This window comes from Chrysochloris asiatica, unplaced genomic scaffold (genome assembly GCF_000296735.1).
Source record: "Chrysochloris asiatica unplaced genomic scaffold, ChrAsi1.0 scaffold00141, whole genome shotgun sequence".
Classification (NCBI taxonomy): Eukaryota; Metazoa; Chordata; class Mammalia; order Afrosoricida; family Chrysochloridae; genus Chrysochloris; species Chrysochloris asiatica.
In genome coordinates this window covers 5,363,691-5,376,271 of record NW_006408659.1, presented here as the reverse complement: position 1 = coordinate 5,376,271, position 12,581 = coordinate 5,363,691, and positions in this window count along the sequence as shown.

The following is a 12,581-nucleotide window of genomic DNA, read 5'->3' as shown; positions in this document are numbered from 1 at the left end:
AACAAGCATTACTGAATAATCAGATGAGGGACAGTTTGCTATGTCTACTAGGTGGCTAAAGTCTGATCCTCAGAGCCTATGGTTTGGACGGTCAACAACACTTGAGCCCACAGGGTCTTGACCTCCTGATCGGGTCTGCACGGTGTGCATCAGATTCCCCCTTATTGTTTGTTTAAGGGATGCTGCCTGTCTTAGGCGGTCAGTGCGAATTCCTCAGTCTTACCAGTCATTGAAACTCACTGCAGCATGGCAATGGCTCTGTCTTAGGTTGCCAAGGTTCCACGTGATCCTTACCCGTCTCTGGCCACACGTCCAGCATAAACAGCCGCCATCAGAGAAAGGCAGGGAGGGAGGAGATCAGCTGGGGACCCCATATGCAAGACATTGCTAGCCCACCACCTGCTCTAAGGTGACCAAGCAGGATCACTATGGTGCACCTCAGGAACTTTTAAAATAATTTTCCCAGGGAACTTGTGACCAGCTTCAGTTGCGTGTTTTTGAAAGCATTGTTTACTAAATTACTAAAAGTCTCTCCTTCATTGTGAACCTACCCTACAGTTTTTATTATTTTCCTGTTCTTTGTTTGTTTCCAAAGGTAGCATCCTTAAAATATGTAACTACCCTGCACCCCAACTAAAGTAAGCAGCAAATAATTGAGATACACATTAGGTGAATGGAAAAGTGCTCTTCCAGGCACTCGTCAGAGTCAGAAGGACTCAGTGGTACTTAATAGCAACAACCTACATACGAACACATCTAGTAGCCTTGAAATACATGCACAGGTTCAAATGGGCCAAAACAAAAACAAACAAACAAGCAAAAATGCTTTTAAAGGATAATGTAAGAGAGAGGAAATAAAACTGAAATTGCTCAGATCTGAACCCAAGTCATTATTCAACGTTAAGTTAAGTAAATCAATTCCTGGGTTTGATTGCTCATAAATATTTCTGGGAGATATGACATAGGGGTAGTAGCTCACTTAATCCTTCATTCTACAAAGAGATATGCACTTTAGTCCAAATTTGAATTTTCTTGTAAGGTAGAGGCAAAAAAGGGAACAAATTTGAATTTTCTTGTAAGGTAGAGGCAAAAAAGGGAACATGAATTTTCTTGTAAGGTAGAGGCAAAAAAGGGAGCCAATGAAATAGACAGGACAAAGTGCTTTGAGAATCATTATGTTTAAAATGTAATTCTGAGAAAAGAAAGCCAACTCTCAGGTACATTATCAGTGTCATTCAAGGCTCAACCACTTTCATTCAACTGATCCTTTGAATGGGAGAGGGTTAGGTGAGATCCTGCTTGAAGTAGCACCCATTGTTGTTGTTGTAGTTAAGTGCCCTTGAGTTGATCTTGCAGTCCAGCGTATTAGCCCACAGCACCACACTAGGATCATGCAGTACCCAAAGCAGGGGTTAAAAATGACTCTTCTGGCAAGAGGAACTGTGTTTGAACTTGGTAACCCTAGCAAAGTCCCAGCAGGATTCAGGCTTAGAAAGTCAATCTAGCTTTTACTGTTGTTAGGTGCAGTCGAGTTGGTTCTGACTCATATTGACCCTGTAAAGGGTTTATACAGAGCAGCTGGTGGGTTTGAACTGCTGACCTCTGGTTCACAGTCCAGTGCTTATCCTACAGCACCACAACAGTAGTCTTTTAGTAGCTGACTAATAATAATACTTCAAGGTTGGTTTGAACTGCAAGGTCAGTGGTTCAAACTCATCAGCTGCTCTTCTGAAACCCTATACAAGGTCACTGTGAGTCGGAACTAACTCCACAGCACTTAATAACAATAATAATACCCCCATGAGTATCCTTCAAGTTCATGATGAAGAATGGATATCAAGACAAGGAAAGTCTCCCTGAGCCACAGGGACGTAGTGTGTGCAAGGACTGATGGTGGTACAGGCATAGGAAGGCAAGCATTTCATTATGTGCGCTCATCGTCTTCTTTGACCAGGGGCAGAATACCTTTATGCTTCATTTCCTTATCTCCAAAGATAATTATGAAATTTAAGTCAAATTTATTCAAGGTGAATTTAAATTTTTCTTCTTAATATTATCTCTATCTATCTTCCTATATATCTATTAGAAAGATTTCAATTTTTTCTATCAGAATTTTTCAATTACTTTTCAGAAATAAAATTTGCTTAAACTTTGTAAATGCTCTTGGGAAAATGAAAAAATGCACAAATGCTACTCAGATAAGAATTCACAGATGCTACTCAACTAGATAAGAAGGCCCATATTTATTAATAAAGCTGAACACAGTAGTATGGAATTTTAACTATTTGCAAGTTGTCTACTTGTCCAACAATATCCACTTAGCCCAGAGAATTCCTTACCACATTGTAAGGATTGAGAGTAGGAAAGTAAACAGCCATAGAGTAGTCTTTACTTTCAAGAAACTTTCTTTCCACTGAGGAAGATAGACATGTCATTGTGGTAAGTGTATTAAGTGATGCTATTCAAGGTGTCCTGTTGGAACAGGAAGGATGAGCAAAGAGCAAGGGGCTCAGTCAGAGGGCAAGGAATAACAGTGTCAGATGACTCAACTAAAAGGGAGAGTTTTCTAAACATATAATTTCCTATAAAACAACTGAAACAAGCCCTCCAAATCCATAACTATGAATTGACTCTGATTCATACCTACTTCTGTGTGTTATAGAGTAGAACCGCTTCATAGGGTTTCCTTGTTTGTAATCATGAATTTGCTAAGTCAGAATAGACACTATAGCACACAACAGCCACAACACCAGTCTTTATTGAAGCACATCTTTAGGCATTTCATGGTGCCACTGGGTGAGTTTGAATTTTCAACCTTTAGCTTAGGGGTTGTTGTTGTTGTTGTTACGTGCTGTGGAGTCAGTTCCTACTCATCGCGACCCTGTACAGAGTTTCTGAGGCTGTAAATCTTTACAGGAGCAGAAAGCCTCATCTTTCTCCCATGGAACAGCTGGTAGTTTGCAACTGCTGACCCTGAGGTTAGGACCCCGATTTGTAACTACTATGCTACCAGAGCTCCTTAGTCAAGCACATTTTAATATCAAATGTATAACTCAACTGTTTAAATATTTATTGAGAATATATGGAAATTATTGCATTGATGGGGAGCCCAGGTGGCACCGAAGTTAAGTGCTCAGCTGGTAACCAAAAGGTTGGTGTTCAAACCCACCAGCCTCTCAGCAGGAAAAAGATGAGGTAGTTTGTTTTGATGTTATTATATGTCATTGAGTCAATTCCAACTCATAGTGATCTTATATGTGGTTTCTGAAGCTGTAAATTTTTACAGGAGCAGAGAGCCTCATCTTTCTTCTGAGGAGTGGCTGGTGGGTTTGAACTGCTGACACTAGGGTAGCAATCTAGTGCTTATCCTATAATGACACTAGGATTCCTTAGCAACACAATAATTTTTTGTTTTCTCAAAAAATGTTTAGACAGTCATTGAGTCATATATTTAATATTAAAATGTGCTTGACTACTAACCTAAAGGTTGATAACTCCAAGTCACCCAGCGATGCCATGAAATGCCTAAACATGTGCTTCTATGAAGATTGTTGTTGTGGCTGTTGTATGCTATAGGACTTTGTGGTTACGAGTTCAGTGCTTATACTACACACCACCACACTCCTCTGTTATCAATACAACCTTGTAAACACTAAGCGCCAGTTCTACTCTGTCCTACAGGGTCTTTATGCGTTTGATTCAACTGAATGGTACTGGGTTTGGTTTTTGTTGTTCTCATTATTTATTGCATTGGTGGAGGAAGACATTTTCCACTCACATGATTGTTTACAGAAAAATCTAAAAACAAATAGGAGTGATTGCTTTTCTAAAAGTCAAAGTGTGGTCATCATACTTCTTTTATATAACAAAGCATAGAAAAGTGAACCTTGTTCCTATCAAGTCGATTTTATCTCCTAGCAACCCTGTGCTGTGTTACAGAGTAAAATTCTTCCAAAGGATTCTCTTGACTGTAATTTTTATGGAAACAGCTAACCAGCGCTTTCTTCTGCCTTGTCTCTGCATAGGTTCAAAGTGTTAACCTTTACGGAAACAGTCTAGTTTAACCATTTGTGCCACCCAGGGACTTTACGTCTACAATAGCAACTCTTATGCTTTATTACATTTTTTTTTTTTTCTTTTTAACAAGTCTGTATCTCTCACCACAGGGTATTTCTTCTGTGTTTCATTCATCTTTTTAGTAGTACCACCTAGCATAGAGCCTAACGCACAGGACATGCTTAATAAGTGAATGGGTACAGCAAAAGGAATAAGTCAACAGAATAAACTAACATAATCTGGGTTTGCAAATGTTTTTGATGAATCTGGTGTGATAAAGAACAGTTCAGAGAACATGGTAAATTGAGCCAGTAAACGTGGATATGTCAGGGTATGTAAAAATCATGATGCTAGATTGAGCATCAACACTTCAATACATGTCTAAATGCTTACCATAGATTGATTATAAAATATGTTCAAAAGACTCCTTCTATACCCTGAGGATAGTATGAGGATTCCCTCTATATCAGTCTACCATCAAGGTGTAATTAAGTCATTGAGTCTGTGGCCTATATTTATGATTACAATATATGATCAAGGATTATAAACACCAGAAAAACTGTATTATCACACTGTCTAATTATCATGTTAAGAGAATGACAGCAGACGAACGTTTCATCTCTTACTAGAAAGAAGCAATCTGACAGAACTTGGGAGTTCACTTTGATGTTGGATTTGTATATGAAAGTATCAAAGATTTAACTCTTTTCAAACAGAACATCCAATGTAGGTTTCATCCAGCCAGGCAGTTCTGCGCCATATTTTTCTTTGAAGTGGCATTTTCTAGAGTTTGTTATTATTATATATTTTTTTGCAAACAAAGCAATGAAATCTAAGAAAGTAGAAAAAAAAAAAATCATAGGACCTCAAAGTCAACAGCAGGTGTTGCGTTGATCTCTGAAATGTGTAAGATCCTAACAGGATTCAAGCAGTTCATTCTACTGGTCTGTTCATTAGTGTAAAAGTATGATTCTCAGACCAAGTAGCATCAGCATGACTTGCGAAATGCAAATTCTCAGGCAGCACTTCAGACCAATGGAAAAAGGAACTCTGTAGGTGAGTCTAAAAATCCATGTTTTAATAGGCTCTTCAGATGAGACTTTTTTTTTTTTTTTTTTTTTTTTTTTTTTTTTGGGTGGGTGTGGATTAGGAGTTAGGGTTAAGACTATTGTTAGATCTAGGCAAGGCCTAGACCTTCATTTAGTGTTTAGGTTATGATTAGAACTAGAGTTAATGTTAGGGGTAGGGGTTGGGCTAGGACTAAGAGTAAGGCTTGGTCTAGTTTGAGACTTATTGGTGTTGTTAGGTGCCATAGAGTCAGTACTACTTATAGCAACCCTATGTACAACAGAACAAAATACTGCCCGGTCTTGGGCCACCCTCACAATTTTTACCAAGCTTGAGCTCATTGACTCTGCCACTTTGCCAATCCATCTTGCTGGGGGTCTTCCTCTTTTTCTCTGGCCCTCCACCTTAGCATGATATCATTCTCTAGCGACTGGTTCCTCTTGACAGTATGTCCAAAGAACGAGAGATGAAGTCTGGCCATTTGGCCTCCAAGGACACTCTGGCTGCACTTCTTCCGACACGGATCTGTTGGTTCTTTCAGCAGCCCATGGCACTTTCAGTATTCTCCTCCAACATCATAACTCAAATGCATCAATTCTTCTACAGTCATCCCTATTCGCTGTCAAGCTTTCGCATCCATATGAGGTTATTGAAAATACCATGGCTTGGGTCAGGCACACCTTAGTCCTCAAGCTGACATCTCTGCTCTTCAATACTTCAAAAAGTTCCTGTGCAGCAGATTTGCCCAATGCAATATATCATCTGATCTCTTGACTGCTGCTACTTCTATGAGTGTTGATAGTTGATCCAAGAAGAATGAAGTCCTTGACAATTTCAATCTTTTCTTCATTGATAAGAATGTTGTTTATTGGTCCAGTAGTGAGGATTTTTGTTTTCCTGACATTGAGATGTAATCCATACAGAAGGCTGCGCTTTTTGATATTCATCAGTAAATGTTTTAAGTTCTCTTCACTTTCAGCAAGCAAGGTTGTATCATCTGCATATCGCAGGTTGTTATTGAATCTTCTTCTAATGCTGATGCCACGTTTTAGGTTTATTTTTTAATTTTATTATTATCTTGAAATCAACTTGTTGATTTTATTATTATCTTGAAATCAACATGTTATTCATGTTTTTTACTTTACATTTTGTTGTTGCTGTTTCAAACTGGTATCTCTGGTTCCCTGGTTTTGTTTTGTAGTCTTGTTTTACTTTGAATAATTCTACATCTAGATTGAGTTCTGGGTGATATTGTCATGTATATTAGTCTCAGATTATTGGCTGGTTCTCTGCCCAGAGAATTCCCTTTAGTATATTTTTGTAAGGTTGGTCTAGTTTTTGCAAATTCTTTTTATCTGAAAATTTCTAATTTTACCGTCATATTTGATGGACAGATTTCCTCAGTATTTGATTCTGTTTGGCATTTTTCTTGCAAATTTTGCATATACCATTCCTTTGTCTTCTTGCCTGTATGGCTTCTACTGAGAAATCAGAGCTTAGTCTTATTAGTGTTCCTTTGTAGGTAATTTTTATTATTTTTTTTCCTGATCTGCTCTCAAGATTTTTTCCTTGATTTTTATTTTGAAAAGTTTGATTATAATATGGTTTTGGTGCTTTTCTTCTGGAGCCTACGCTGTTTGGAGTTCATTTAACTTCTTCAATGGCTGTCGTCTCATCTTTCACTAGGAAAGTTTTCTTTCAACAACTCTTGGATAGTTTTCTATATGGTTTTATTTGTTTTTTCCTGTTCTGGAATTCTAATCACAAGTAAGTTATTCCTCTTAATAGTGCCCCATATAAGTCTTAGGCTTCATTCAGATTCTTTTATTCTTTTTTCTGATTGTTCATCTCGAAGATAAATATTGAGAGTTTGTCTTTAAGCTCATTGATTTGGCCTTCCATTGGTTAAATTCTACTTCTTTGCCCTTTCAATGTATTATCTATTTCTGAAGTCTATTAATCTTCTGACTTTCTAATTTTTGTTTTTGTATGATTTCCAATTATTCATTTATTTTTTGTCAGTTTTTTTCTTGAATTATTTTCCTGAATTCTTCCTTGTTTTCATTGATCTTTCTCTCAATTTGTTGAAGTTACCTAAATAGGATTCTTTTAAATTCCTTATTAAGTAGTTCTGATTCCATTTCTGGCATTATGTTTTCTGACTCTGTATCTTGGTCACTGGTTTGATGCACTCTGCCTTGTTTCTTCATGTAAGCTGAAATTGTTTTATCTGAGATTGTGGTATCACTGTATTTATATTTAATTGATGATGTATGTTGGGTGTGTTCTTAAGCACTCATCTTCTGTATTCTGGTGGATTTGATAGAGACTGAAAGTCTTGAATAGTTCTTAGTTTGCTGTTACTTAGAATAGTTTAGGGTGGGTTTACATGTTTCTGGAAAGACCCAAGTAGATTCTGCATAGGAAGGGGTGCCACAGCAACTGCATTGATGATGGTGGAACTGGCCATGCCTTGACTACTAGGAGAGCAAGAGAACAAGGGAGGACTGTACCCCACACTCCCCACCCCACCCCATCCCCATTTCCTGCAGGCCACAGTATCAGCAGCTGCCTGCAAAAGCTCAAGACAGTAGCACTGCTCCACGCCAACTGATAGCCCACCTATTTTTCTTTTCTCTCTTGCTGTTCCTGTTCAACTTCCTCTTCCAGTCAGCACTCAGTTCACCTCTGTCCTTTATTCTGAAGCTCAGTATTCCAGGAGTACCATTTGTATCTATTTCACATGCTCTCCCATGTCTTTGGTTGCAAGGGTTTGCTCAGTGTATCTGCCTACTTCACCATCTTGTCCCAAAGCTAGACTAAAATGTTTGAGCCACAAGTCTAGAATTATACACCCTCTGGATCTTAACATCTGGTTTAATTCTCTAATTCTATTGGCTCTAGTGCTGGCATGCTATCTATTATAATTATTCCAATACATTCGTAAAGTCACTTCTCTGAATAATTTTGATTATACTGCTCTCTGATTGCTTAGTATATGTTATTTGTGCTTCCTTTAAAGTCTGTACATTTCTTGATAATGTATCTTATAGAACTATAGCAGTGTTGAGTTACTCAACAAGCAAGGTAAGCATGGGCTTACCTGTGCTTACTTACTAATCTATAGTGAACAATTTCACATTTTTCACCACATTAAAGATTCTGCTTCTAGGTGTGACTGGCATCAATTTATCTCCTAACTCTGCAACACTGTCCTGCAGAATCAAGACCTCTTTTCAAATTTTTACTCCAAGACAGGGAGAGTACCTAGTCACCAAGGTAGGCATAGGCTTATTTACTTATCTGTAGTGAACACTTTCATATGTTTTTTACTACATTATGTACAGATTAGTAAGAAAATACTTGAAATTCTGTGTTTACTTTTTTTTTATTATTAGGTAATCTACCCTGCTTATATCTTTCTTGTTGTACAAATAGGGAAGGATAAGAAGTAGACTTTCAAACATTTCTTAGTTTATTGGCAGTAGTAACATCCATAATGTTGTTGTTGTTTAATGCTATCAAGTCAGTTCTGATCCATAGCAACCCTGTAAAGGTTTCCAAGGAGCAGTTGGTGAGTTTAAACCACTGACCTTATGGTTCAAACAGTGCATTAACCCACAGCGCCACACCAGGACTCCAACATACATATTGGGATCTTTAAGTGATTATAAAGATAATACTAAAGTAAACAACTTTCTTTTATTTTCTCTTTCATCAATAGTGATGAAATCTCATGTAATTTGTGATCAAATACTACTAGAGTTTATAGTTAGAAAAATGTTAAAAATAAGAATAAATGAAACAGAAAGCTTCAGAAGAGAGGATTAAAAAGATGAAGTGACTGTTGACTGGGACAGGAAGCTGAGCTGGAGCAGTGAGCGAGGAGACAGACAGGTGAGCTGTTGCTGGCCTGCTGCAGCATGGCCATCTTGAGTTTAGTAGGAGCCTATCGATCAACACAGCAACCTTGAGGGACATGATGCATGTTAGAGGTTTTTAGTGAAGGGGTTAGGGTTTTCCCTGGTTTCTCATGCTCTTCTGGTGGTTGTGGGTTTGGCCAGTCCCCACTCTTGCCTACCCAGCAGCCAGTACAGCCTCTGATCTACATGCAGTCTTACAATTCTCATGTCTGGAGGTGGTAAATTTTGCCTCATCAGATTTTTTATTGCTGTTGTTTATTTTGGGAAGACAAAAATAGTGTCCATGTGGTACCTCCTGTACCACCTGATGAATGATAATTAGCAGCCAACATCAGACAAAGCCATCCTGAACTATGTTGCATAAAGAGCAGAGTGAACAGAGAACTGCGTGTACACTTCTGGTCTCTATCACACACAGCAGGAGACCCAGTGAGTGCTTAAGATCATACTGACATACAATTATCAATTAAATATAAATACAATGGTATCATAATGTCTTAGAGACAACAGATAATTTCAATTTATATGCGGAAACAAGAAAGATTGGCTCAAAAAGTAATAGATTAAAAAAAATTAATACCAGAAGTGGTACTGAAACTACCTTATACGGAATTCAAAAGAATGATATTTAGGAAACTTCAACAGTTTGAGAGAATGATTGAGAAAGCTGCACATGGAGATGACAGAAGATCGAATCAGTAAGCAAAAATCAGATCAAAGTATGTGAGATGAAGTTTCACCATTTTTGCTTCAAGGAGCTTTCTGGTTGTATGTCTTCCAAAATAGATGTGTTCTTCTAACATTTCATATATATTCAATAATTTTAGTCAGCACCATAATTAATAAGCATCAGGTCCCTAGTGTTTCTTATTCAATGTCCAGCTTTTCCATAGATACGTTGCTGCTGGTATTACTGTTAATTACCATCAAGTTGGACCCGGTCCATAACATCCCTATGAAAAAAGAATGAAACCATACCTAGTCCTGTGCAATCCTTACAATTGTGGTTATGTTTGAGTCCCTTGTGCCAATCCATCTCTTTGGATCTTTACTGACCCACTACTTTACCTGGAGTCCTGGTGCAGCACTGTGTAAGCACTGGAACTTGCCAAGGGCCAATCTTGTACTTCTTCTAAGTCAGATTCATGTGTTATTCTAGCAATCCATGGTACTTTCAATATTCTTCACCAATGTCACAATTCAAATGCATTAATTCTTCTCTGATCTTCTTTATTCATTGTCCAGCATTCACATGCATATGAGGCTATTGAAAATATCATGGATTGGTTCAGGCACTCCTTGGCCCTCAAAGGGGTCTTTTGAAGCAGATTTTCCCAATGAAAAATGCAATTTTGATTTTGTGACTGATATTTCCATAAGCATTGATTGTGGATTAAGGTAAAATTAAATTCTCAACAACTTCAATCTTTTCTCCATTTATCATAATGTTATTTATTGGTCCAGTTGTGAGGATCTTTGTCTTCTTTACATTGAGCTGCAATCCATACTGAATCTTCATTAGCAAGTACCTCAAGTCTTCTTCCCTTTTAAGAAGCAATGTTGTGTCATCTGCATATTGCAGGTTGTTAATGAGCCTTCCTCCAATACTGATGCCTAATTATTCTTAATGTAGTCCAGATTATTTTACTCAGCATGCAGATTGAATAAGCATGGTGAAAGGATACAACCCTAACACACACCTCTCTTAATTTTAAACTAAGAAGAACCCCCTTGTTTTACTCAAATAATTGCCTCTTGGTCTATGCACAAGTTCTGCATAAACAAAATTAAGTGTACTGGAACTCCCATTTTTGCAATATGATCCATAGTTTGTTATGATCTACACTGTTTCATTCACACCTTCATGTCTTTGCATAGTCAATAAATATCTTTCTGGTGTTTTCTGGTTTCAGTCAAGATCCATCTGACATCAGCAATGATACATCCTATTCCAAATCTTCCTCTGAATCAGGTTTGAATTTCTGGTAATTCCCTGCTGATGTAATTGCAACCAGTTTTGAATTATCCCCAGAAAAATTTTGCTTGTGTATGATACTAATGATATTATTCAATAATTTCTGCATATGTTGGATCCCATATCTTTGGAGTGGGCACAAATGTGGTCTCTTCTCATCAGTTGGCCAGATAGCTGTCTTCTAAATTACTTAGCATTGAGGAGTAAGTGCTTCCATCATTGCATCTATTTGTTGAAGCATATCAATATTTATTTTGTTAATTCCTAAAGGCTTGTTTTTCTTCAATGCTTTCTGTGCAGCTTGGAACTCTTGTCTTCAGTTCTGTCAGTTCTTGATTATATGTTGCCTCTTGAAACGATTGAACATTGACCACTTCATTTTAGTATATTGACTCTGATTATCTTTTCATCTTCCTTGATACTACCTGCATGATTTAATATCCTACCCACTTTCAATAATGCAACTCGAAGCTTCAGTTTTTCTTCCATTCTTTCAGCTTAAGAATTGCAAAGTGTATTCTACTCTTCTGGTGTTCTAAATTATGGTATTTGCATTTTTCTTTATAATAATTTGTTTTGTCTTCTCAAGCTTCTTACTGAAATCTTCTGTTCAGTTATTTTACTTCATTGGTTTTTGCATTCGCTTTAGCTACTGTATGTTCAAGAACAAGTTTCAAAGCCTCCTCCAACATTCATTTTGGTGTTTTCCTTCTTTCCCATCTTTTTAAATGACCTTTGCTTTCTCCATGTATTATTTCCTTGATGTCTTTTCAGAGGGTCACTATGTGGTATTTGACACACCAATGGCATAACTTCCAGCATCATAGCACTGTGTAAATATGACAAACTGACAGATGATTAGTGGTCCAGCCAGACTATACTTTACAAGTGATGTGGAAATAAAGACATTCCTTGTGTGAGGATATAAGATAGACACTGGACTGCTAACATTAAGGTTGATAGTTCAAACCCATCAGCTGCTCCTTGAAACCCTATACAGGGTTGCTATGAGTCAGAACAAACTGGATGGTATTTAACAACAAGAACAAAATGAAAGAAAGCGAGGAGAATTTTTTCTCACAAACTGAGTCTTAAAGAATGGAATTTCCTTAAGTTTAGCAGAGGCCAGCTAGCTCCTCTTCAAGCCTGTTTTGACTTCTTTCTAAGTCCATAGCTATACAATACTTTCTAATATCCCATAATCTTAATTGTAATTATGTGACTGAATTCAAAACAATAGAAAAAGATCTTTGCTATATTGAAGTCTCTCCTGCAAAGGTCTCCCACATGCATTCTCTATATTCCTTCGTCTTTCACCTTCACATTGAATTGAAGAGGTTGAAACACGATATTGAAGGAGCTTAAGTCCTTAAAGCAGCCTTGGAGGTGAGCTCTCCACCAGTCAGTATTACCAGTCTTCAAGGAAGGATTGGTGATGGTGGTGGTTATGTGCCATGGAATCAATTCCAACTCATAGCTACTCTGCATAGGATTTCCAAGGCAGGAGCAGAAGGGCTGGTAATTTTGAACTTCTGACTTTGAGGTTAGTAGTCCAACTC